Below are 27,747 nucleotides of genomic sequence, written 5' to 3' on the forward strand. Positions count from 1 at the left end.
GAATTAAAGACAGAAATAGGAAGTTCAGTAATCCATTAATATAATTCTCTGTCATACAGCATGCCAGTGAATTTAATAACAAATTAAATGGCTAATTTGATATGAATTGCTATTATTTCTTGGAGTAAATACCAGGGAGTTTTCCATGAACAAGAACCAATGAATCAAGACTAAAGGAAACTGGCCACACCTGTCTTGGTTAATGGAGGAATGGGAGCTGAAAACAGAGATTGAACTACCTAAAGCATGCTGATGGAAATACCACCAGTGACTTCCCATAACCTTGCAACCATCTGCAGGTGGTTTCCTGTACCAGTGAAAATTAGGGCTGGCAAGCCTCTGTCTGTGTGCACCCACATTTCTCTAGGAAGCAAGCCCAGGGGACATGCATTTGTGTAATGGAATGTGGCTTTTCTCTCTCCTTGTCTGTGGCTTCTTTGTGTATGTGTTGGCTACCACTGCTCATAAGTGGCTTATGGGAAATGCAAAACTGTTAATAATATACAAATAAGTCACATTTTTGTCTGAACCAATGTAATAAATTTCCAGTCAAAAGAATCTTTTTGGCTATTTAAAAATAATCCAGAGGCCTCTGCTATTTATGCAGGCCTTTCTACATTTAGAAGGTACAAACCCTTTTACTTTTTTTTTTTTAACCTTTGAAACCTTTTTTTTTACTATTTATTTTCTTCATCACAGATCAGGATCATTCTTCTGTTGATTTCTGTATGTTTTTTAGAGTTGACTCAGTGAGTACTCAAATGAAGATGACAGATAAAAAAATTAATAGATGTTTATTGCCTTTTATATACAAAGCCTTATTGTGGGAATTCTTCAGCTTTAAAACAGATAAATCTTTTTTTTTTTTTTTCACTCAAAGACAGATGATACATAATTCAAAGAAATGGTAGTATGCTTTATGAAGTCATTAATCTATGTATTATTGGTAACAACATAGGCACATATTGACTTAAAGGATAGAGTCACATTTTTAAGAACACATGCAATAGAGTTAATCATTAATTTCTCAAAACAAATTCTGGATTTTATTTTTTTAAGTCTAAACTTGAACAGAATTAGTTTTATGAACACTAGCACAGTTGGCTACAGCTGCTAATTGAATGCATTCTATTCTAAAAATATTTTTCAAACTGAGACATTAACAATAGGATATTAAAGTGCATGTCTGCAGAATAGAAAAAGAAAAACATATTGCATATTGTTTTGGGTAACTATGTGGAAATAATAATGCCAAAATAGACCCCACAAGAATAAACATTTCAATGCATGTTGTAGGTATTTCTTTTGCTAAGAATCTTCACAAAATTTCAGTTAATGTACATTTTTAGATTTTCTCTTCATTTGTACTGAAGCATTCTGTAAATATTTATATAAGAAAATGAAAACAATCAAACAAAAATTGAAAATTGAAAAAATACTGGGCTCATATTTTTAGTCCACAATGAGATCCTTAAGAAAGTATTACAGTAAATTTATATTGAAGTCAGCTTTTCTGTATCTTATATAAAACATCTGCCCACACAAATACTTCACAGAATTGTTCTTCTTCTCTTATAAATTCTAAAAATATACTTAAGTAATTAGCTCAGGAAGAATGTGGTAAATGCATAAGATGGCCATGTGAGAAAGCATTGATTCTTCTGCTGTCTTAAAGTCCAGAAAAGATTTGATCAAAGAAGAAAAGTCTAGAAGAGAAATGTGAACCTAGTGAATGGTGATAGTCATAAACTTGGGAATAGATTTTTCTAATATTACGTGTGAAGATTACCTTACATTAACATATGCTCTAGTAATGAGTTAAATTTTCAGAAAGAATAAAATTGGAATTTGATTACACCATTAATTCTGATTGTTTTGTGCTGATTGATCCATAATTACTCTAGAAGACTTGATGCTATCTTACCATTCATCCATGGATTCATTTATGAACCTTTTGATTCACATGCATTCAACACATAAAATATGTGTGTGTTCAGTTCCCTCAAGTTACTCAGAAACTAGAGAAAGGAAATAGAGGAAGGAAATAAATTATACTGTTAAAATAATGTAAAGTGATGAGATACATATTACAATGCTGAGTAGGGCTGCATAGGGGAGCTCAGGAAAGTCTTAGCGGAAAAAGTTGCTTTGAACTGCATTTTGAAGGATGTCCAAGAATTTTCCTGGCTAGTATGAAAATTTTATGTAGTGAGAATAACATAAGCCAGCATTTCTGAGAATTAGATGTCATATTTAAAAAAAGGATGCCCATACCTAAATATGCTTGGCAAATACTGGGCAAACAAAGGTAATAAAGGTGTCTTTATTGCAGCATTCTGAGAAACTTTAGCAAGTGTTTCTTAAAATTTTGGATTATAAATATACCTTTGGTCACTTAATAAAAATACAGATTTTACAAATTCACTGTTTTAGTCCATTCAGGCTGTTGTAACAAATACCACAGGCTAGGTAGTTTATATACAGAAATCTATTCCCTACAGTTCTGGTGGTTGCAAGTATGAGATCAGGGGAACACTATAGCTGAATTCTCGTGAAAGCGATCTTTCGGGTTGCAGATTTTTCATCCTGTCTTCACGGTGGAGGGGGCTTAGGATCTCAATCCTCTTTTATAAAAATATTAATTTCATTCATGAAAGTTTTGCCTTCATGACCCAGTTCAGTTCAGTTCAGTTCAATCACTCAGTCGTGTCCGACTCTTTGCAACCCCATGAATTGCAGCATGCCAGGCCTCCCTGTCCATCACCAACTCCCGGAGTTCACTCAGACTCATGTCCATTGAGTCAGTGATGCCATCCAGCCATCTTACCTTCTGTCGTCCCCTTTTCCTCCTGCCCCCAATCCTTCCCAACATCAGAGTCTTTTCCAACAAGTCAACTCTTTGCATGAGGCGGCCAAAGTACTGGAGTTTAAGCTTTAGCATCATTCCTTCCAAAGAACCGCCCCCAACCCGACCCAAGACCCTTCCAAAGGCCACACTTCCTAATATCATCACACTCCAAAAAGAAAAAGAAAGGTGGTCACTCACTCATGTCTGACTCTTTGTGACCCCACGTACTGTAGCCCACCAGCCTCGTCTGTCCACGGAGTTTTCCAGGTGAGAATACTGGAGTGGGTTGCCATTACCTACTCCAGAGGATCTTCCTGACCCAGGGATCGAACTGAGGTCTCCCACATTGCAGACAGACTCTTTACAGACTAAGCCAACAGAGAAGCCACCATCACACTAGGCATTAAGATTTCAGCATGTGAATTAGGGGTTGGGGGAGCAACAGACATTCAGACCACAGTGCTCACCTTAGATATGTGATTCAGAATCTTGCTTTAAATAGGCTGGCACTAGTGGTTAAGAACCCACCTGCCTAATGAAGGAGATGTAACAGACGCTGGTTCTATCCCTGGGTTGGAAAGATCCCTTGGAGGAGGGCATAGCAACTGTTTCAGTATTCTTGCCTGGAGAATTCTATGAACAGAATAGTCTGGAGAGCTATGGGTATAGGGTCACAGAGAGTCGGACATGAAGCGACTTAGCACACATGCACAAGAATCCAGACTTTAAAAAAAAAAAAAAAGATCTCTCAGGTGATTCTCATAACCTTTAGGTTTGAAAAATACTATTAATACTTCCAATTTAAGCAAACGTGCAGTCAGGTCTTCATAAGAAGAGTGTGGTATATGCCACTTTCCAAACTTACTTGATACTATAACTTTCATATGAGTTATATGTGAAATAATTTTGCTTCTCAGAGTATCTTTGAAGATATCATCAAAATACAAAGATGTGGAAAGTTGAAAAGCTAGGATTTATTTAGTGACTCCTTAGAAGATCTGTGGTCTTGAACACTTGACTCCGGAATGTGATGCTGAAAAATTGTAGCAATCAGACAATGCAGCCATGATAAGGTTTTTTTGTACTTTGCTGCTGCTGCTGCTAAGTCGTTTCAGTCGTGTCCGACTCTGTGCAACCCCATAGACGGCAGCCCAGAGAATCCCCCGTCCCTGGGATTCTCCAAGCAAGAACACTGGAATGGGTTGCCATTTCCTTCTCCAATGCATGAAAGTGAAAAGTGAAAATGAAGTCGCTCAGACGTGTCCAACTCTTAGTGACCCCATGGACTGTAGCCTACCAGGCCCCTCCATCCATGGGATTTTCCAGGCAAGAGTACTGGAGTGGGGTGCCATTGCCTTCTCCATTTTTGTACTTTACTTAATGAGTATTAAGGACTCAAGAATAGTTTTTGTAGTCAGTAAAATTAGACTTGGAAAATGTGCATGGTTGACTATATATATGCTTCATTTGTGACACAACTTAATTGATTTTGAAGTGACACATAACTCAAGACAATGATGAAATAGAAAAAGTAAATAAGAGAGAATTACATTAAATGGAGTAAGCAATGAAGCTGGTGTGCCAATGTATTTGCTAATGAACTTACACATCTGTGGTGAGTGAGCTATAAAGATGATTCAAACTTTATAATGGGGAACCTAAAAAGGAAAGCAAAACCAAATTTGGGCTCAGAAATGGTATTGCTTGAGTATTTCTTGAATGAGAGAATAAAAGATGACCAAATGACTGAATGATTGACTGGAGATTGGCTTTATATAAGAAGATAAATCTAGTAGCCACGTAGAAAGAAGAAAGCTTCTGGTGACTAAAACATGACTGAGAAAAGCATGATTATGTTTTGAGTTAGGTAGCACTAATACAGAATGATAAGGAAAACCAGATTTAAGAAACAATTTTGAGATTTAATTACAGTTTTTAGTAATTGATGTGATGTTGGAGAATTAAAAAAAAAATGTGATATGTGATGGGAGTTGAAGATGATTCACTACTTGTGAAGTTTTTGGATCCACTACTTGGAAGTTTTTTTTTTTTTTTTTTTCAGATTCACCGCCTTTATGAAAATACTGCTCAGACTCTGCACACCCCACGGGCGGCCCGCCTACAGCATGAAGGGCAGGTCTAGGTTCTTCTCGCCGGTGCCCACTTAGATGTAGCCATAGTTTCTGGTGCGAGGAGCATGGTAGAAGGTGAGGCCGGGCCAGAGCAGGCTGCGCAGCACCACCAGGGCGTTGCCTCTCTCCATCTGGACACTCCAAGACCCTTTGGGGATGTCGTGCTCCAAAGAGTCCATGAAGTCTAGGGACGGGTCGAGCTCAGCCTTCTCCAGCAAGGTCTTGTTCTTCAGCTCAACAGGCTCCCTGAAGTGGAAATAAGAACTCAGCTTCTTGGCTTCAGACAAGGACAGTCCTTCAAAGGTCCGATTGACATTGATAGGTCCAAAAGGGGTCTTAAAGAGGGCACCTCGGGGGATGACAGCCACAGCCTTGTCGATCTGGTCAATAACGGACACCAAGCGCGTCTCTTCCTTGATCTTCCATGATTGATTGACAGCATATACTATTTAACAAGAATAAGGATTATGGGATGAGGACTAACCTGAGGAAGAGGATACTTGTTGGTGAAGGATAAATTAAGTGTGAGATGAAGTTTGACCTTTCAATAAAATATTGGAAATATATTTTGTGAAACTCAGGAAAGAGGATACAGGCCAGTGATTTTCAACTGTCAGTCCATGTATCTTTTCTAACAGATCAATAATATTGATTAGATCTTTTCTTCTTTCCCCAATAATACTATAAAAGTGTAATAAAAGGATATCAAAAAAAGAAGACAAATGTTTTCAACATACAAGAATATGAGTTTGAGAAAACAGTCAATAAATAAAATCATGACTAATTTTTAAATTTCTTAAAATTTAAGAAATTTTTATCATGAAAAGAATGAAAAACATTTACTTGATTAATTTTAGAACTAGAACAAAATTTCTAACATAAAAATTCAGATTAATGCTATCTATATTATTTTTATTACAGAAAATAAATCAGGAGTAGTTTTTAATAGATTTTTCTGCTTTACTCAGTTGTATTGTCAGAAGCCAAGAGATAAGCAAAGCTGTCATTCATAAACAACACAGCCAACAACCTACCAACCAATATTTTCTTGTGAGATAACGCAGAGATTAAAACAAAACCATGGTTAATCAGTATTAGTTCTCAAGATCCCAGAAAATGTATTTTAACTATTCTGAATGAATTTGTTAAATTAATAGATATCAAGGGAAGAACCATTTACAAGTCTTTTATAGAAATTATTGTTACATGTATAAAACCTCATCAGGACATGCTGATTTAGGAATATTTTAAGGACTATCATATAACTGTTAGATCTTAGGAAAAGGAGAAAGAAATTTTTTTTGTCCCTGCAGGCACTATGGGGCACTCTCAGGGGGATTACAATCCTGGAACAGTTTCTTTAATTCCAGGCAATCTGGACACCCGAGCTGTTTTTCCCTGAGTTATGGGTGGAATGGAACTGAGGAGATGCTGAGTTGATTTTGCTTGGGTTTTGCTGAAATGGGTGATTCAAGGGGCAATATTCACAAGCAAAACCAAAATCAAAACTAACATCTGAGTAACATATTCAAGTTGTTTATCAATTTCAGGGCAAAGAAAGAGAAAAAATTATGTATAAGGACACAGGATAGAAACAAGAAAATCAGGTAGGAAGAGGGCAGAGGGGATTGAGCCAAATAGTGCCTAAAGAATTTCTTGGACTATTAATATGTGGCTACTTCTACTTTACACATAGCATGTTTCACCTTGAAGAATACGAGAGAGGAACTATAGGAGCAGTTCTCAACTCAATTACTGAAAATGAACATCAGTGATTACTCAACAAAACTCAGCAAATCAACTATTGCTAACATAGATTCTAAAACACACCAAGTTTAATGTCATTCTATATCACCCAACCCTAGCTTAGTTTTTTTAGTGCTCACAAAGTGCCAAGAGCTGAGCAAAAAGCAATGCCTTGATCAACTCCTTACTTTTCATAGAAAAATTTAGAGTTGTCAGTCCAAAAAGGAATCATAACAAAATTTATTTGAATTCATGTTAAGAGAATATGACTTAAAAACATTTGGGAAAGTATAAGAAGAATGTGACAAACCTATTAAATTAATGTAGTAATTTGTAGCTCAGAAGAGCATGAGATTATTGAATTTGGGCCCAAATGCTACTCTTTCTCTGAGGCTTTTCCAAATTAAGCAAGCTTGCATCCTTTGGAAACTTCTTCAGATGCAAGTGCAAGTACTCATTCAGACAATGAGTGTGGTCTCATTTAATGGACTCATTATCTCTGTTTTTGCTCCATCCTGGGTTCTCTGCCTTTATTACAGAATTAATTTAGAAAAACTAGCTGTCTTCAAAGCAGCTAACTGGTTTGGTTCCTGGCCAACATACCAAACACTCTTCATAGGAGCTCATAATATTGAAAACAAACATTTTGGAAGTGTAGTGGATCGTGTAGGTACTCTCCGCTCTTAACTCCTACAATCCTCCTCTGGACCACACAGTTGAGCGGTTGGTTAGCTACTTATTAGCCACTCTATAAATACTTGTTGACTCATCAACTATGTGAGGTTTCATGGTTTTTAATTGTTTGCCCTCTTTAACTCATATTTCCCCAAATAGAATGGTGACTCAGATGGTAAATAAGCCGCCTGCAATGCGGGAGACTGGGTTCGGTCCCTGGGTTGGGAAGATCCCTTGGAGAAGGGAATGGCTACCCGTTCCAGTATCCTGGCCTTGAGAATTCCATGGACTGTATAGTCCATGGGGTCACAAAGAGTCAGACAGGACTAAGCGACTTTCACAATGTGATATTCAAACAGCGTTGTTTTTCTGTCTACATATAATCCCTTAGTATTTTCTTCTAAAGTATTCAGGTAAGGAGAAAAAAAAATTTTCCCTATCTTTCACTATTTTTCTTCACAAACTACAGAGAAACGTTGAGTTACTCTCAGTGGCCTTCATGAGAGTCAAGTTGCAATTTCAGGAAATGAAGCTAATTCCAGCTTACTTTTGTAATACATTTTTATGTCTCCTTAAAAGAAGAAAGACAGGTTGAAAAAAGAAAAGATGGTGGTGATATAATACACTCAGGGAAGATTTAGAGGGGTTTAATGAGGACCATATAAATCAGGGGGAAAAAAAAAAACTATATGCTTGAGGTAGAGAAAGAAAAGACTGCAATAAATTCTGGTTGAAATGACAGATGACTGCAAAACACCTTGTATATATGAGATGGGATTTGACTTGCATTATAAACAAATGCCTTTTATACTTGCTTGCTATTAGTCATTGCCCAAATTGGTAGCAGAACCAGCAGAACTGATGGTTGAATGAAGGTCTTCTATCATGCAGTCTAATGCATTCTCATGATTTGCCTGTGGTACACAAGAATTGCTTTTCATCATGTCGAACTTTACCAAGAAAAGTGGATTGTGGTGCTTAGCAATAAAACTGGGTATGTGGCTCTCTGACATATTTCAACTTTTGAAGCATAACTTCCCAAGAAGCAGTAGACCAAAAACCACCCTAATGTTTTTTTCTATATTTTACTATGGCATGAATTCTATCAAGAGGTTTTTGGGAGTAACAACACTTTTTGAAACATTCATCCATATTTATAAAATTAAAGTATCCCCCCTACTTTTGAATATTGATTTTATTAAGGTCAAAGGAGTGCAGGAATAAGAGTAGAATGGAAGATAGACCCTGCTTTTTGAGGCTCTCTAAACCAAAATACATCTCAAAATATTAAAAATTAAAATACAAGTATGAAAATGTTAAAATATTTTAAAGAATCCAATTTAATATTTTATAATTTTTAAAATGGTGTGACCACTTGATGTAAGTTTTCCTACTTCTTCTCTGCCTACTTGCAGACTTTGACATTTTTTCTACCTTTTGGAGGATTTATTCTAATTATATGGTACCAAATATTAACTCATAAGTAAAAAAAAGAAAACAAGAAAAACCAATAAAATCCATTCCGCCTCTTGAAACAGGAAATCACTACAAAATAGCAGTTAAAGCTTGTCTTTTTTCTGCTAATGTCCACCCCATCAGGATTTCCCTATATCCAGTAATAGAGCTAATACTAAGTAACATTTGTGTAGCAATTTCTAGGTTACCATTACAGCTTTTTCACAAACACTACCTCATTTAGTCCCCACAATAAACCTTTGGGATGGTTATTATCATTACCATGCTGCAGACAAGGAAACTAAGATTCAAAGACACTAAGCAACTTGTATATAGTTTTCAGAATTCACTGGACTCATTATACAGCCATTAAAAATGAGGATTTCGTCGACAACTTAACAACATGAAAAAGTGCTCATGAAAAAAGAAAAAAAGAATCTTTAAAAACAAAACCCAGCAGGCCATAAATTATAGTAAATACATCTTATTTTCTCCTTTCTGCACTTCAAATTTTCCATAAAAAGCATGTACTAATTTTCATAATGTGATTAGGTCCACAATAATTTTTATTGTCTAGCTAAAACATTAACCTCATACTTTGTTCAATTCCATTCCCAACTTTCTCATAGAAAAGCTATTAATGCCATAGCTGCATAATTGGAGACAAATGTTTTGGAAATGATGAACTGAGGTTTGCACATGAACAGGTTAATTTGTTAATAAAATCACCAGTGTTTTGTTCTCCTTAATTATTTTTTTCCAAAAGCCATTGAATTGTCAGTCAAGAGTAGACTAACTAGAGTGTATTCATTGTAGCTAGAAAATTTTACATTTCCCGTACTCCTGGGGAATACACAGGACTCAAAATAGCTAAGATTTATTGAGTAATTATTTTGTGTTAGATCTTTTATAAAATGCTATAGTAGATTAAGCCACTTAAATCTGACAATAACTCTATGAAACTGGTCTCATTTACCATGCACTTTCATAGCGTGGGAAACTGATCTTGGAATGGAAGATGAACTATCCATGTTCACAGCATGTGAATAGCAGAGATACAACTCAAACCCAGATTTTTTTTTTTAAGCCCGTGTTCTCAAGCTGCTAATTCTGTTCTCCCTAAATTGAAGAATATATGAGTGATCTTAACCCTTGTGACCTGAAACTCAGCTAGTAATCATAATTTATTGGGTAACCTCCTTCATTATTTATTTTAAATTTTAGAGCCATATTTAGTTCTTAGCTCTGCTTTCCATTAACTAGTTATTTGTTATTATAAAGATAAATAAATATAAATTCATCTTCTTTTGCTAGCTTCCACTGACTAGTCATTTGGAGAGCAGGAGAAAGAACTGGGGGGATAATCAAACAAGCAAAAAATGTGTCACGTGATGAATTCACAATTCTCTGGGCTTTAATAAATTTTGAAATGTTAAGAGTCAGATTTTAACAGCCCAATTAAATTCACATTGTGTAATTTGTAAATAGAAAAAATATTTCAGACAAAAAAATTATTTTATTCATCAAATACCAATCACAGATGGTCTTCTTTTTTTAATATCACAGAAGTAGAACTTTCTGAAGATGTTCTTCATTTGAGATTTTGGGTTGGTGATAGGTTGCCTCAACATTTATCCAAAAGGTATTTGAAAAACTAAACTATCGTCTTATCTTTGGGGCAATAAATTCTGGCTGCACTAAACTCTCTGGATGTTCATGGGTTTAAACTGTAATGTGTCAAGATAAAAAATGCTACAGGTCAAATGGGAACTGAAATGAAACCAAAGGGAAATAACTAGACTGAGGGGGAGCATTTTCTTGGTCACTCTAAGTTATTTGGTTGTTTTCTACGCAAAAACGTATCTCATGATTTTATTTTATTCTGTCTTTTAGTGAACCATTGCGTTCACATAATTATATATTCTATTCTCCACATTCAATTTGATAGAACATGAAAAGAATCAGGTTAGAATTGAAAAAGTTTTTCTAAGTATTTCACTTATTTCTTCTGTTTGTCTTTTAGAGGCTGATCCTATTGATAGCTATATTTGGTGATTCTTGGATAGCAAACTGCAAATACAGATGTACAAGGCTTTAAACATTCTTCAAATATGAACAGTCTTTGGTTATTCACTAATTCACCCCAAGTTACATTAAGGATCATGCTATTTAGTACAGTTATATTTTTGAATATTAAAGCTTACAAATCCCAAAGAATCTATAACTTTAGGAATATCTGTTTAATTATAAATAAATCATTGTAAATATATTATGGGAATTTTGGTAAGTTTGCATTAAATCAATAACTTAATCTGGTGATCATCAACATCCTTACTGCCTTGAGTTTTCCAAATTATTAAAATGATTATATACCTTCATTTACTTAAATTTTTTTTGGTTTCCTTTTACCAGAGCTTTGTGATTTTCAGTATACAAATACTGTACATGTGTTGTTAAATTTATATGTATGTATTTTGGTTTTTGAGTGATTGTAAATGGTATTGTTTTTAATTTTGGTTTCTATGTTTTTATTGCTAATAAATGGAAATACAATTGATTGGTAGATTCCTGGAATTTTCTATGTAGATTATAATGTCATCTGCAAAAAAAGTTTTATATCTTCTTTTTTGATTTATATGCCTTTTATTTCCTTTTCTTTCCTCATTAACAGCTATGTTGAATGAGTGATGAAAACTGATATCCTTGTCTTAACCTCATTTTATGAGGAATGCAGTCAGTCTTTCATTGTGAAGCATGATGTTAGCTGTAGATTATTTTTTTAAGTTTGTTTTGAATTATCAATTATTACATTACTGTAAGCAACTTTTCCTCCAGGAAAACAATAGAATGGGAAAGACTAGAGTTGTCTTCAAGAAAATTGGAGCTACCAGGAAACATTTCATGCAAAGATGGCCACAATAAAGGACGAAAAAGGCAAGGACCTATCAGAAGCAAAGGAGATTAGGAAGAGGTGGCAGGAATACACAGAACTGTACAAAAAAAGGTCTTGATAACCCAGATAACCACAATAGTGTGATCACTCAGCTAGAGCCAGAAGTCCTGGAGTGTAAAGTCAAGTGGGCTTAGGAAGGATTGCTACAAACAAACCTAGGGAGATGATGTATTCAAGCTGAGTTATTTAAAATCCTAAAAGATGATGCTGTTAAAGTGCTGCACTCAATATGCCAGCAAACTTGGAAAACTCTGCAGTAGCCACAGGACTGCAAACATTCAGTTTTCATTATAATTCCAAAGAAAGGCAATGCCAAAGAATGTTAATTACTGTACAATTGCTCTAATTTCACATGCTACCAAGGCAATGCTCAAAATCCTTCAAGTTAGGCTTCAGCAGTACATGAACCAAGAACTTTCAGATGTACAAGCCAGATTTAGAAAAGGCAGAGGAATCAGAGATCAAATTGGCAGGTCAAGAATCAACAGCTAGAACTGGACATGGAACAATGGACTGGTTTCAAATTGGCGAAGGAGTACATCAAGGCTGTATATTGTCACTCTGCTTATTTTTAACTTATTTACAGAGTACATCATGCAAAATGCCAGGCTGGATGACTCACAAGCTGGTATCAAGATTGCCAAGAGGAAAAAAAAAAAAAAAGATTGCCAAGAGAAATATCAGCAACCACGCATATGTAGATGATACCACTTTAATGGCAGAAAGCAAAGAGCCTCTTGATGAAAGTGAAAGAGAAGAATGAAAAATCTGTTTTTCTTTTTTAAGAAAAATCTATAGGTGAAAAATTACTAATGAAACTGTGTGCGTATATGTGCGTGCAACATAAAAGTACAGTAGCACCAAGGAGCTTGAATCTTGGTTCCTGTAAAATGCAAATTGATGTGGTATTAATAAAAAAGAAAAAAAGAAAAAAAATTTATTTAAAAAAAAAAAAGAAAGAAAAATCTGGTTTAAAACAAAACATTCAAAAAATGAAGATCATGGCATCCGATCCCATCAATTCATGGCAAATAGATGGTGAAAAAGTGGAAACAGTGACAAATATTATTTTCTTGGGATCCAAAATCACTGTGGATGGTGACTACAGCCATGATATGAAAGACGCTTCCTCCTAGGGAGAGAGGCTGTAACAAACCAGGACAGCATATTCAAAAGCAGAGACATCACTTTGCCAATAAAAGCCCATATAGTCAAAGCTATGGTTTTTCCAGTAGCCATGTATGGATGTGAAAGTGGGACCATAAAGAAGTCTAAGTACTGAAGAATTGATACTTTTGAACTGTGGTGTTGGAGAAGACTCTTGAGAGTCCCTTGGACAGCAAGGAGATCAAACCAGTCAATCCTAAAGGAAATCAGTCCTGAATATTCATTGGAAGAACTGATGCTGAAGCTGAAGCTCCAGTGCTTTGGCCACCTGATGTAAAGAGTCAACTCATTGGAAAAGACCCTGATGATGGGAAAGATTGAAGGTGGGAGGAGAAGGGCACAACAGAGGATGAGATGGTTGGATGGCATCAAAGACTCAATGGACATGAGTTTGAGAAAAGTCAGGGAGACAGTGAAGTGTGACAGGGAAATCTGGGATCGCGAGAGTAAGACACAACTTAGTGAGTGAACAACAACCTGTATTCTAAATATCTTATAATGTGTAATTATCTTTTTGTATTTATTAGTTACTCATCTATCTGGAGGTCAAAATGGGAATACATAATCTTTTTTCAAGACATAGTTACAAAAAATATTTTTGGTCTTTCAAGACTCTTACTTTTTGATATAAACCTATAATTTTTTGTTTATGATAAATATTCATTGAAAACAAATGGAATTAAAATGTGCTTTTCATAGTAATGCAGATGCTTGGAAATGTAACAGCAAATTTTCTTCACTCATTGTAGAAATTTTAGTGCTATACATACAATTCTGTAAGGAATTATATAGAAAAAAACAAGCTTTTAGAAATCAGAACATGTTTGTATTCATTCTAGCTGTTCCACCAACAACAGGGGGAAAAGAAATGAAAGAGACAATTTTCAAACCCCTGCCAGCAAATAATTGCATGGCATTGGGGAAAAAATTAATTTTCTGGGTCTAGTTGCCTCAAAAAAATCTAAAGGATTGAACCATAAAATTTTTGTTTGATTTTCTTTATTTGAATTATTCTCTAAAATGTCACTTTAAGAAAAAAAAAATTCCTGCCATGTAACAAATTTAGAAAAGATTCAAAGAATGCCTGGAAACATGTGTCCTCTGGTTTTCAGACTTAACTTCTAGCTTTTATATTAGCTGGATCATTGTGGTGGTGAGTATGCCATTTTTAATATTTTAAAATGAAAAATTTTTTTTCTATATGTTTAAAATATATTCACAAAAGAAACTTAACGTAAGATGGACAATAAAGTATAAAAAAAATCTACTCCTGGATAATGTCATTTCATCCTTTCTTCCTAATAGCAATATTGTGTGCTTAGTAACAACCCTTAATGAAGAATGCTTCCAGACATTTACTGTTGTATTTAATGGATGGCATGCCAGAAACTTTATGCAAATTATTAATGAATTCTCGATAACCCCATAATGATCTTTCATGTTGCATCTAGTATTTGGGGGTCTTTGCTTTGAAGGTAGATAAAAAGACTACTCTTTCAGATTACACCATGATTGAGTGGGACCATGTAGTCAGTGATGGTCACTTCTAGACTGAATCATTTATTTGTGAAAGCTCTTTTCCTCTGCTTCAGCTAATCACAACTTTTGAAATAATGGTTTCTGAATCAGATGATGTCACAGACTGAGCAGATATGATAGAGAGCAAATATGATGAAGTCTGTCAATTCATGACAGACACACAACCCAGTAACTTTTTAATAAACTACTTAGGTTTATAGGGATTTGGGTACTGTAGCCTAACCAGACTACCAATAAATGCCCTGTTTTACAGGTTAAAATAAACTATGCAGCTAGTAATAAGGAGAATTAAGATACAAACTAAAGTCCATTTCCAAAATGCATGCTTTTCCATACAGCCTACAGTGGTGCAAGAGGCATCCTGGATCCCTTTGCACCAACATTTGGACTTTCAGTCACTTAGTATTATAGCTGTTGTGAAAACCTCAGGTGTTTTGATATTATAGAACACTAAAGTCTTTTCTCTTAGAATGCATTAAAATACACTGTTTATCTAAGGCTCAAATTAATAACTCTGTTACTGCTATGATTTGCATACGGAGGGCATTGGGAATTATGTAGAACAACATTTCATGGTCTTGATGTTGCATAACTCCCAGCTGCTGACCATATGAAGAAGATACATAAACAACTGCAAACACACAATAGAGGGTTTTATTAAAAATACGTGAACTCTGGACCAAACACTGGTGCAAATTGTTAAACTTTTTGGTTTGATTTAAAATATGTAATAAATCTCAGCATAGAGAGTTTAGTTATATGGTACAGTTTCATCTTTTTGTTTAAAGTAATATTTTCATTGGGTAAAAGAAGACATTGTATTATATGCGTCAACTTAGTTTATACACAGCCTTTATTCATTTTAAGAGAAACGCTATACTAACTATTGAACTATTGGATGGTACTTGGAATGAATGATGATCCAATATTTATGGTATTTACAACATTTAAAACATTAAAATTTGATTTTATCTCCGTAGCTCTAGCACAAATCAAATGACAAAATTATATGATGTTTTCGTTTTGTGCTACATTTATACTACAGACTTTATTGGTCTAATAGATTTTGAAAGTGAAAGTAAAAAGTGAAACTGAAGGAGGTCGCTCAGTTGTGTCCAACTCTTTGCAACCCCATGGACTGTAACCCTCCCTGCTCCTCTGTCCCTGGAATTCTCCAGGCCAGAAGACTGGAGTGAGAAGCTATTCCCTTCTCCAAGGGATATTCCCTACCCAAGGATTGAACCCAAGTCTCCCCCTTTACAGGCAGACTCTTTACTGACTGAGCCACCAGGGAAGCCCAGTGTATTTTGGTTGTAAGCAAAAATATATTGATTTTGCTTGCTTGAGTGCCAATAGGAAGTGACTAAGGAAATCATAATCCAAAATCTTGAGTCAAGAGATTCAGTTAATAAGTCAAACACTCCAAGAAGTTAAAAAAACACCAGTTGGATCCAACCTTCACAAAAGAAAAAATATTTATTCTAAAGGAAAGTGATCTGAAATAACGTGTTCTAAAGCATAACCAAAAAGCATGGCCTAGAACATAATTTGGGTTTCAAAAAACTTTTGACTGACTTTGGAAGGCTCTTTTATCCTATAAATGGACTTCTTCTTCCTTAAAAAGTCATAGTAATGTCCTTCCAGTATTATTGTATCTAATATAAATATTCCTGGAGACCTGAAAAGAGCTATCATTATATGTGTTATGTAGCGTTTTAAAACATTAAGAAAAAAAGGCAAGACATAACCTAGGAGGTGTCAACTGAAAACTATAGAACCAACAATGGATTAATATTCCAAACATATAAAGTGAAAATTCAGGGAAAAATTAATATGATAAAATGCAAGAAACTTATAAAAATAAGAAAATATTTACATGCAAGTAAAAACACATGCCTAGGCTGCAGCCATGAAATTAAAAGACGCTTACTCCTTGGAAGGAAAGTTATGACCAACCTAGATAGCATATTCGAAAGCAGAGACATTACTTTGCCAACAAAGGTCCGGCTAGTCAAGGCTGTGGTTTTTCCTGTGGTCATGTATGGATGTGAGAGTTGAACTGTGAAGAAGGCTGAGGGCCGAAGAATTGATGCTTTTGAATTGTGGTTTTGGAGAAGACTTTTGAGAGTCCCTTGGACTGCAAGGAGATCCAACCAGTCCATTCTAAAGGAGATCAGTCCTGGGTGTTCTTTGGAAGGAATGATGCTAAAGCTGAAACTCCAGTACTTTGGCCACCTCATGCGAAGAGTTGACTCATTGGAAAAGACTCTGATGCTGGGAGGGATTGGGGGCAGAAGGAGAAGGGGACAACAGAGGATGAGATGGCTGACTAGCATCACTGACTCGATAGACGTGAGTCTGGGTGAACTCTGGGAGTTGGTGATGGACAGGGAGGCCTGGCGTGCTGCGATTCATGGGGTCGCAGAGTCGGACACGACTGAGCAACTGAACTGAACTGAAGGGCTTCCCTGGTGACTTAGATGGTAAAGAATCTGCCTGCAATGCAGGAGACCAGACTTCCATCCCAGAGTGGCAACCCACTCCAGTATTCTTGCCTGGAGAATCCCCATAGACAGAGGATCCTGGTAGGCTACATTCCATGGTGTCGCAGAGCCAGACATGATTGAGTGACTGACACTTTCACTTTCACTCTTAAAAACACATGCTGAATAAACATAAATTGAATTTGTAATTAAACCACAGTGGTGGCTCAGACAGCAAAGTGTCTGTCTACTATGCGGGAGACCGGATTCTATTCCTGGGTCCGGAAGATCCCCTGGAGAAGGAAGTGGCAATCCACTCCAGTGCTATTGCCTGGAAAATCCTATGGACAGAGGAGCCTGGTAGACTACAGTCCATGGGGTCGCAAAGAGTCGGATACGACTGAGCAACTTCACCTTCACTTCACTTTGCATCATCTTTTATGTACTCATATGGAGGAAATCGAAAGAGCAGCTAATATTACGTGTTCATAGCATGTGAATGACAGGAACTCATGTACACTGCTGAATGGAGTGTAGTCTATAAGCCGCTACATAAAGTCCAAAGCCCTTACTTTGACAAGCAATTTGGCACAATTTTGTAAAGCTGAAGATGTAGGTGCCTTACATTTAAACAATTCCAGCTCTAGGAAAAGTACCATGATATCCTCTACCATTATGCTCCAGGTGACACATACAAGAATATTAACAGAATAGTTTATAATACCAAAATATTGGAAACAACTCAAACTATTCATCAACCTGAGAACAGGAAAATATACATTATGAAACAAAAATGAACCTCATCTACATAATATATCACCAGAGATGCAGCTTATAAATGTAAAATGTAGTATAAGAGAAAAGTTACAGCAGAATACATACATATGACCCACCTAAAATTAATAAACTAGATTCTATATTGTTATGGAACATCTATCTGTGCCAAAAGTATAAAGCAAATAACCTATCACTATAGTTAAATCCGTACAAAGTGTCAAAAAATATAGCCTTATAACACTGAGAGACCTCTTGCTAATGTACATATTCAATGAACTTCCTAGTTGTATAATGCAGGGCCATGAACTAAACTTCCAAGTATATTGCTCATTTTAAAAATTTAATCATGTGCACTTACTATGTCTAAATCAACCAATGCTCCTTATCTAAAGGAATGCCTTATCTTATGTTTCTATAATGGGCCCTTGAATCCTCTAGTGAATATTTTGTTTCAATTTTGTGTTTATTTTACAGCAAACGGTTTTTACAACTAATCACTCACCTATCCCACTTGCCTATCTCTGAAATGACAACTATATGGTCTAAAGAGAAGGTACGTAATATGACCACATTCAAGTGATAGCATGTCATGGAATTCTAATGCTTTATTGGACCAAGTCAGCATCTTCTCTTACTGCAGCTATTCAGCTCTCCCTATCAGGGTCTCTCTGCTTCTACTGCTCTCCATGACTTCAGTGGTTTCTCAACACTGGTCAAATAAGTTAACAAATAAGTAAAATTATTCCACTTCCCTATTTAAAATCCTCCAGTGGTCTCATCCTAAAGGAGATCAGTCCTGAGAGGACTGATTGGAAGGACTGATGTTGAAGCTGAAACTACAATACTTTGGCCACCTGATACGGAGAGCTGACTCATTTGAAAAGACCCTGATGCTGAGAAAGACTGAGGGCAGGAGGAGAAGGGGACGACAGAGGATGAGATGGTTGGATGGCATCACTGACACAACGGACATGGGTTTGTGTAAACGCCAGGAGTTGGTGACGGACAGGGAGGCCTGGCGTGCTGTGGTTCATGCGGTTGCAGAGTCGGACACGACTGAGCGACTGAACTGAAATGAAGTGGCCTCTTGTTGTTGTTCAGTCACTAAGTCATGTCTGATCCCATGGACCGCATCACAGCAGATTCCCTTGTCCTTCACTATCTCCCAGAGTTCGTTCAAACTCGTGTCCATTGAGTCAGTGATGCCATCCAACCATCTCATCCCCTGTTGCCCCCTTCTCCTCTTGGTTTCAATCTTTCCCAGCATCAGGGTCTTTTCTAATGAGTCAGCTCTTCACATCATGTGACCAAAGTATTGGAGCTTCAGCTTCAGCATCAGTCCTTCCAATGAATTTTCAGGACTGATTTCCTTTAGGATTCACTGGTTTGATCTCCTTGCTGTCCAAGGGACTCTCAAGAGTCTTCTCCAGCACCACCAGTTCAAAAGTATCAATTTTTCAGCACTTAGCCTTCTTGATGGTCATAGCCAAATGCTTACACTGGCCTTCGAGACCCCATGTGAGGTAATTCCTTGTTATCCAAGTCATCTGCCCTTTCCCATGCTCATTCCATTCTATTTCTATTCTGTTAGACATGCTCCCACAGCATGACCTTTTAATATACACGTTGTTTCCTCTGCTCGACATTCATTTTCTCTAGAATCCTATAGGGCTTGCTGCCTTACATCCTTTGGGCACTTAATTATCAATTTCTCAGCAAAGCATTTGCCCACCAAACAATTAAAAATTTAAACTTATTTTTATCTGTGCTTGTATGTGTATAGAATTTTTATAACTTACTTTTTCCATTTATTCATCCTTTCCTTTGACTTCTAGAATGTAAGCTGTATAAAGGCAAGAACTCTCCTGACTTTCTTGAGATCTCCCCCCACTCCCCTTTTTTTCCCCTGTATCAGTCATGCTGCTGTCAGTGCCATATACATAATAATACTGATTTTGAATGAATTATTCCTCAAAATTTTGGTATTAGGATTGAGGCATTAACCTCATAAAACCCATTATAAAAAACAGGAAATGTATAATAAGAAGGAAACTTATAAAACATTTAAACTTCCTCTACACTTGTGACCCAGGAAGAATAAGGCCATATAGGAATGGTCATGGTACATCAAAGACACCCATTAAAGGTGAACTGAATGAAGGGATTTTGGCACATAGGAGAGGTAAATGTCCACAGGAAGAGAAAAATTTCCGGAATAGGATTTAAACAACCTCACAGTCTAAGAAAGGACAAAATAATTTCATTCAGCCTAATACTTTCATATTTTGTATTTACTTAAGAGTTTTATGCACAGTTCAACCTTCTTTCTCTTTTCCTTTCTCCAAATAGATTCTTTTCTTCATTGCAAGATGAATTAACTTGTTAGATTGCAACATATTTTGTTTGTTATTATTGCTTCAACTGGAATTGTGATCAGTACAAAGAATTCAAACGTAAATTTTATCCATATTATGCAAATATTGCTTTTGTTTCCTGCAACTTTGAAAAAGACCAATCAAAAGAAGTTAAAACAAAAACACAGATTAAAAAGAATATGAATAAGCACTTACATTGTCATATTTGACCACATACTAATTATTTTTTTTATAATATACTAACCATATGTAAACTGTAACCTCCATGAGAGTAGGAGTATTGTTTATTTTCTTTGTTTCTCTTAGTAAATTTCTTATTAAAGTTGCAAAAAAAATGTTGCATAGCTAACAAATTTCAGTGGTATCTACCAAAATACTTGTTTTTTTTATTCAGGTTACATGAGGGCTATGGGTCAATCAAGGCTCTGCTGGATCCTGCTGGGTTCTGTGGAGATGTATGTAGCTTCTCAGACCAGATTGAGGAGATATAGGACAAATGTAACCATTTTCTGGGATGTGCTTATTGTAGAAAGCAGAGCACACTACCAAGACATTTAGCAAAAATTGTAAGCTTCTCCTTGGATGAGACACATAATGGGCTCACTCACTATGCTTTGAAGAAGACTGACAATGGATTGAGAAACTTACAAGAATTCATGGTAAGTCTGAGCACAGACAATTATCTTATACAGGAGGAGTGGATAACTGAAAACAATAGTGAAGTCTACCACAATCATATAACCCAAGCAGCTAGAACAATGTCTGTTTTGTTAATGTATATCGAATGCATATTTTTAAGATTTAATAATTGAGTTTTTTTAATTTCATACCTGAAACTTATATAATAATAGCAAATAACTTTATAATTGATCAAGATTAGGAAATATACATGTTACATATATATATATATTTTAGGAAAATCAAAGACCATTGATCTCCTAAAGTGGTCTACAATTTGGATATACACACACCCAAGGATATGTGAGTATGGTGGACATCAGGATCATTGAAGGGATTGATATTTAGATCCTCAACTTCCATGTTATTCTTTCCCGTTTTTGTTCTTCCTTAAGAAACATTTCTGGGGCTTTCCTGGTTGCTCAGTGGTAGAGAATCCGCCTGGGAGAGATCTGCCTAGGAGAGAATCTGCCTAGGAACATAGGAGACATGGGTTCAGTCTCTGGGCTGGGAAGATTCCCTGGAGAAGGAAATGGCAACCCACTTCAGTATTCTTGCCTGGAGAATCCATGGACAGAGGAGCCTGGTGGGCTACAGTCAGACACAACTTAGCAATTAAACAATGACAGCAAATAAAGCATTTTTAGTCTGTCAAATCTCCTATCTCAGCTCCCTTTTTAAGTTGCCATTCTATGTCATTAAGAAAGAAAGCATATTCCCTTCTATGGAGAATCTTTGCAGCCCAGGATCAAAAAATCTCCAGGGCATCAAACAAAGGAATGTGCTTCTCAGTAAAAGCCAGGCAAAGATAGTTTCATGGGGTCTATGTCCAACTTTATTCTTGTGACCCCACTCCAGGCAATGTTTCACGGCATTACTCACTTTCTTCCTTAACTATCTTATGGCTGAAATTCAAAAGTGAGGAAGTTTACAATATATAAATATATATATATACACACACACATTTACATATATATACATGAAACGTGAAAGTGTTAGTCTTTTAGTTGTGTCTGACTCTTTGTGACCCCATGGACTAGCCCACCAGGTTCCTCTGTCCATTGGATTCTTCAGGCAAGAATATTGGAATAGGTAGCCATTCCCTTCTCCAGGGGATCTTCCCAACCCAGGAAGTGAATCCAAGTCTCCTGCATTGCAGGCAGATTCTTTACTGTCTGAGCCACCTATATATATTTATCATATATGTACATATATAATAATTTTAAAAATAAAGTCTAATTCTTTTTGCCAAAAAAAATTATTTGGCTAATTGATTTTACAAAGAGGACTGTCTTTGTCAATTGGATTATACGGCAACATTTCTCATAAACTGAATGAGCTAAATATGTTACTCTGAGGTTATCATAAAATCCAATTAAAGAACTAAAGTTTATAATATATAATATTCCGTAAAACTTATCCTTCACTACTATTAAAATCATAGTCATTTTATATCAAATTTGAAATGAACAAGTGAAAACAGTATTTCAAAACTTTTCTGCATGGCATGCAAGAAAAAGTGTTTCATCTGGTCAGTGGAGACAAGAAAATGAACTGCCAGTGTAATATGAAGACATTGAAGACGTATTTTATCTAATTATCAATTATACATGAGGCTAACTCTATTGTTACTTGCAAAAAGCTAATGATTTCTAATAAATGTCTAAAATCTCCACACACAAAACCAAATACGGGGTTTTGTGATTGATACCTTTGAAGGTTTTATTTTGATGAGCTGTTATAAGGCAGGTGTCCCAGCTATTGTGAAATAAACACAAGAAATGCAACATAATGATAAGGATCTGAATGTCATAATCGTTATTCTTTTGCACCTAAATTATGTAGTGACTAGTCATTCACAGAGGCTGCATTCACATGTGGTAAACCACAATTGAGGAGCTGAAATGGTTTGTCTTGAGGGTGTAAAAGAAATCATTTCAGGGCTGTAATGATTGGATTGCAGGGCTCAACACCACCTACTTCAGCTATCAGAGCTGATGTGAAGGTACGGTCAAACAATCAACCTATTGAAAATTAAATATATACGAAAGAATTGCTGGCTTTAAAGCAATCTAAACTGTATATTCTAAAAAAAACATACTATATAGTCTGAACTATGTATTATAAAGTTGATTGGCTTAGACTACTTGACTGCTTTTTTAGCCACACAACAGGTCTTATGTTGCAGAATTTGTATTTTACATCAATCACCTGGCAGTGAAATACTGAACTTATGAACTAAATTTTAAAATGCATTTTTGGAAATTACGTTATTACTTCTTTATATGCTAGCTAAAACTCTGATGGCATTCTAGCCACACAGTGACTGTATACACCTAATTCTAAATATCTACAAATAAAGGAAAGCTCTTGATCAATGATGCATATTCCCCTATATCCAGATTTATTCCAAGTATTTGTTATAAAAAAGTTAGGTAATTGATATTTCGTCTTATTTTTGTATCTTTTGGACATAACATAGAAAAATAAAATTTAGACAACTTCATAACAAAGACCATCATACAGTTTTAAGTAGTTGAGAGGAAAGGACTTATAAACCATGTTGATAGCAAAAGCCAGGAGGTAAAAGTGCTCTTCCAGGACTGCTATAAGCCACTTTCATTTGGTTTGGGAAACTTACTTTTTGTATGTTTATTTTCCCCTTTATATTTAACCACGGAGAAGGCAATGGCACCCCACTCCAGTACTCTTGCCTGGAAAATCCCATGGATAGATATTTAACCAAGTATGCTATCTGAGGGGGAAAATATCAGATATACAATTATTCTCAATGTAAAATTAAATTCAACAATTAAGTATATTAAATATATTTTCTAAGTTGAAATCATTCAGCAAGCTATTGACCCATTTCCTTAAGTATATTTTTTAGTTCTTTCCACTTCCTTTGTCTTGACTACAGGGTTAAGGCTTTTGGAGTTTTAAAGACAAATTAATTCTCTTTTAAAATTGACATGTTTTAATTGACATGACATTAATTCTCTTTTGAAATGTTTCAACAAATGGCATATTACATTGTATTACTAAGCTTTTAAAGATGCTATTATATTTTTTATTAAGTTATAATCAGACTAGTTGAGTACATTGAAAGTATTCGGTGGCTTCACACCACAACCCCTCAAGTCCCCAGACCCAGGGAGGAGATCCCCACTGCCTGAACTGAACATGGCAGGGAAGGGACAGCTTGTGATTCCATCCGACTCTTCAAAGAATGATGCATCTTTCAAAATGCACCTGGAGGGATAAAATTGTATTTGGGGTGTGTCTACATTCAAGGAAAGATAAAGTTGTAAATGGTGATTTAATGCATGGATTAAAAAAGCAAACGTTATTGCTTTTGAGGAATTTAAAATTTAGGGGAAAATGTAAATGCATTAAATAATATAAGTATTTGCATGTAGTCTAATGTGTTCCTTAAGATGAATATCTTAAGAATATATTTATCTTAAGATATTCACCATTGGCTTCCCTTATGACTCAGACAGTAAAGAATCTGCCTGCTCTGTGGGATACCTGGGTTTGATCCCTGGGTTGTGAAGATCCCCTGGAAAAAGGAATGGCTGCCCACTCCAGTATTTTGACCAGGAGAATTTCATGGACTGTATAGTCCATGGGGTTGCAAAGAGTCGGACACAAATGATCAACTTTCACTCTCACTTTGCATGTAGTTCGATGGGTTTCTCAAGATGAATAAGGTGTGGTAGTTGGTGTCTCTAGCAAGGTAGCAAACCAATCAGTTGCTGGAACACAAGAGCTGTCCAGGTTTTGTGAAAAGAAGGTGAAGGTATACTGGAGATCAAAGCTTCATCCAGTAGGATAGAAGTATTTGTTTGTTTGTTTTTTTCCAAAATAAATGATGTTTTATTGAAGTATAGTTGACTTATAATTTGCATAACTTCAGGTATACAGTAAAGTGATTCAGTTATAAACATACATACATATACATATATGTATATACATATGTATTCTTTTTCAGATTCTTTTCCATTGTAGGCTATTACAAGACATGGAATATAGTCTGTTATGCTATTCAGTAGGTCCCTGTTGGTTTTCTATTGTATATATAGTAGTGTATCTGTTCATCCCAAACTCCTAAATTATCCCTCTGGCCCCTTTCCCCCTTAGTAATCATAAATTTGTTTTCTATGAAATAGGACAGATTTCTGATCCTCTAATGTACCTATTCATATAAACATGACATACACAGCTAAAGTTAAGGTAAAACATTCTTTTTAGCTGCATCAGCGTGGCTTAATGGCAACATGAGCTTATGGTTCACCTAATAAATTCACAAGATTAATTCCAGACTTTACCACTAGGCTAGATAGATTTGCTATTACATTCAGGCGTGCTCCAGATTAGGCCACAACTTTGATGGGAATGAGTCCATAGACAGAATTGTCTGATGTTTAACTTGAGTAGAAAAAATGATTAAATCACTTTGGATTTATTCACATATTTCACTTATAAGTCACTTCACTTCAGTCGTGTCTGACTCTGTGCGACCCCATAGACGGCAGCCCACCAGGCTCCCCGGTCCCTGGGATTCTCCAGGCAAGAACACTGGAGTGGGTTGCCATTTCCTTCTCCAATGCATGAAAGTGAAAAGTGAAAATGAAGTCGCTCAGACGTGTCCGACTCTTAGCAACCCCATGGACTGCAGCCTACCAGGCTCCTCAGTCCATGGGATTTTCCAGGTAAGAGTACTGGAGTGGGGTGCCATCGCCTTCTCCGATTTCACTTATAGCTATTGCTAATTTATTAGATAACCAACACCATTCCAGGTACTGATGATATACCATTAAATAACATAAATACCCTGATTTCATGATTCTTAACATACTAGTGGACATAGTTATAATTCTTCATTCATTTTCATGGTACTTTTCCTTTGAGAAAAAAATAACTGAAGGAAATCTCAATGAAAAATAACATATTGAAGTTTTTGATTTGGCCCTAAAATTTGCTCTCAAATAATCTGTGGTTTCTATCTACCTTTCATTATTCTTTTGGGTTTTGCGGACTATATGGGGCTGACTATGTGCTCAGTTGCTCAGTTGTGTCCAACTCTTTGCCACCCCATGGACTGCAGCCCACCAGGCTCTTCTGGCCTTGGGATTTTCCAGGCAACAATACTGAGTTGGATTGCCGTTTCCTCCTCTGGGGTGTTTTCCTGACCCAGGGATCAAACCCACATCTCCTGTCTCCTGCACTGCAGGTGGATTATTTGCCCACTGAGCCACCTGGGAAGCCCAGGGTTGACTATGGAAAATTCCAAAATGAGGAAATTGGGTCTTGGTGTTTGTTACTACATTTTAGTGTTCTTTGTTCTCATCCCCCCTTAAGATATTTTCCAATGGTAAAGCAGCATAAAGAAATAGATATATTACAGTTTGCAGGCTGGGGCCTGTTGGATTTGAATCTGGAGTCTATTAATTACTAATTGTATATCTTGCTGCTCAGATGTCTAGAGCACCTGTTTCCATATGTGTAAAACCGAGTTGGGAGCTGAGACTGTGACTGAGGAGGGAAGGCAGGAGACTATTGCTGCTCCGTTCCTCCCTACCTCTGACAGCTGCTGGGCTCCCTCCAGTGCCCTGAGAAGCTATGAGAGATCAGCAGAATTCATGGTTCCCAGAGAGATTTGAATTTTTTAAAGATGTATATTTTTTGGATAGCTAAACTTCTATCTCTAGCACTATGTTAAGAGTTTGGAACAAAAACAACTGAAAAAATAATATTCAGATAAACATATTTTTCTAAATTTTCTAGGAAATAGTATGTATCTCTCCTCTTTTTCACCCAGTACATAACCTCACTGAGTCCTCCTAAGTAGGTATCTCAGAAAATATTAGAATATACTAACAAAAAGTGAAAGTCTCCTTCTGAAACTGAGGTTTTCCAGACCAACTCATTTATTTTGTGGCAAAGATTACCATCACACGTCCAGGGCTTTGTTTGCCTGGGGTCAATTCCTGTGGTTCCCATAGTTGGAAGGGAATCATAAGAAGTTGGGAAAGACAGATGTTGGGCAAGGCTAACCATTAGTCGGCAGCTGCAGTTTCACATGTTTGAAATCGCATTGTGGTTTTTTAGTTTGATTCTTATTTTCTGTTCAGCCTAAACACTTGCCACTCTTGTGAAACTATGGATTATAAAGACCAGAGTCCAAATCTTAATCACATTGCTTTAATATCTCACTGTTATAACCAATGCCATCCAGAAATCTCTCAAAGAAGCATATTATAATGGTACCAAGGAAAAGTTCACAGTCTAAACGTTCATTGTTGATTTTAAAGATCATTCTTAGAGTTTTGCTTGCTTTAAAGGAAGGTAAAGCTTACATTAAGCCTTCTCAGGTGGCTGGAGCTGTGGTAAAGAATCTGCCTGCAATTCAGGAAACGCAGGCTCGATTCCTGGATTGGGAAGATCCCCCGGAGTTGGAAATGGCAACCCACTCCAGTATTCTTGCCTGGAAAATCCCATGGACAGAAAAGTTTGGCAGGCAAACTGTTTGCCATAGGGTGGCAAACAGTCGGACATGACTGAGCAACTGAGCTCGCACACAAAAGCTTAACTCTTCTGAAAAATGTGTGGGTAATTCTTAATACCCATGCCACTGAAAGTCAGCTCTCACCTCACTTGAGGTGAGATTTCACCTCACTTGAAAGTGATACACGGATAATTCTCTGATCCTTTATCAGCTTTTTTTCAAAAGCAGTAACTCAGATTCTTGAAGTTGCAGTCACACAGGAAGTTCACACCAAAGTTTTGCTCTCTGTTTGCTGTGTGACCTTTTTGCAAATCCCCTAACCTCTCTGAATCTTATCTTGTAATTTGTAAATGACTACCAAGAACTGTGAATGGAACTGATATTTCACCCCAAATTTAAGCAAACACA

General features: G+C 36.3%; 1 pseudogene; it reads right to left on the reverse strand.

Moving 5' to 3' along the window:
- Positions 1-4,900: 4,900 nt before the first annotated feature.
- LOC113890314 overlaps positions 4,901-27,747 on the reverse strand; it is a 54,978-nt pseudogene continuing 32,131 nt past the window's right edge.

The sequence above is a fragment of the Bos indicus x Bos taurus genome, chromosome 3 (genome assembly GCF_003369695.1).
Source record: "Bos indicus x Bos taurus breed Angus x Brahman F1 hybrid chromosome 3, Bos_hybrid_MaternalHap_v2.0, whole genome shotgun sequence".
Classification (NCBI taxonomy): domain Eukaryota; kingdom Metazoa; phylum Chordata; class Mammalia; order Artiodactyla; family Bovidae; genus Bos; species Bos indicus x Bos taurus.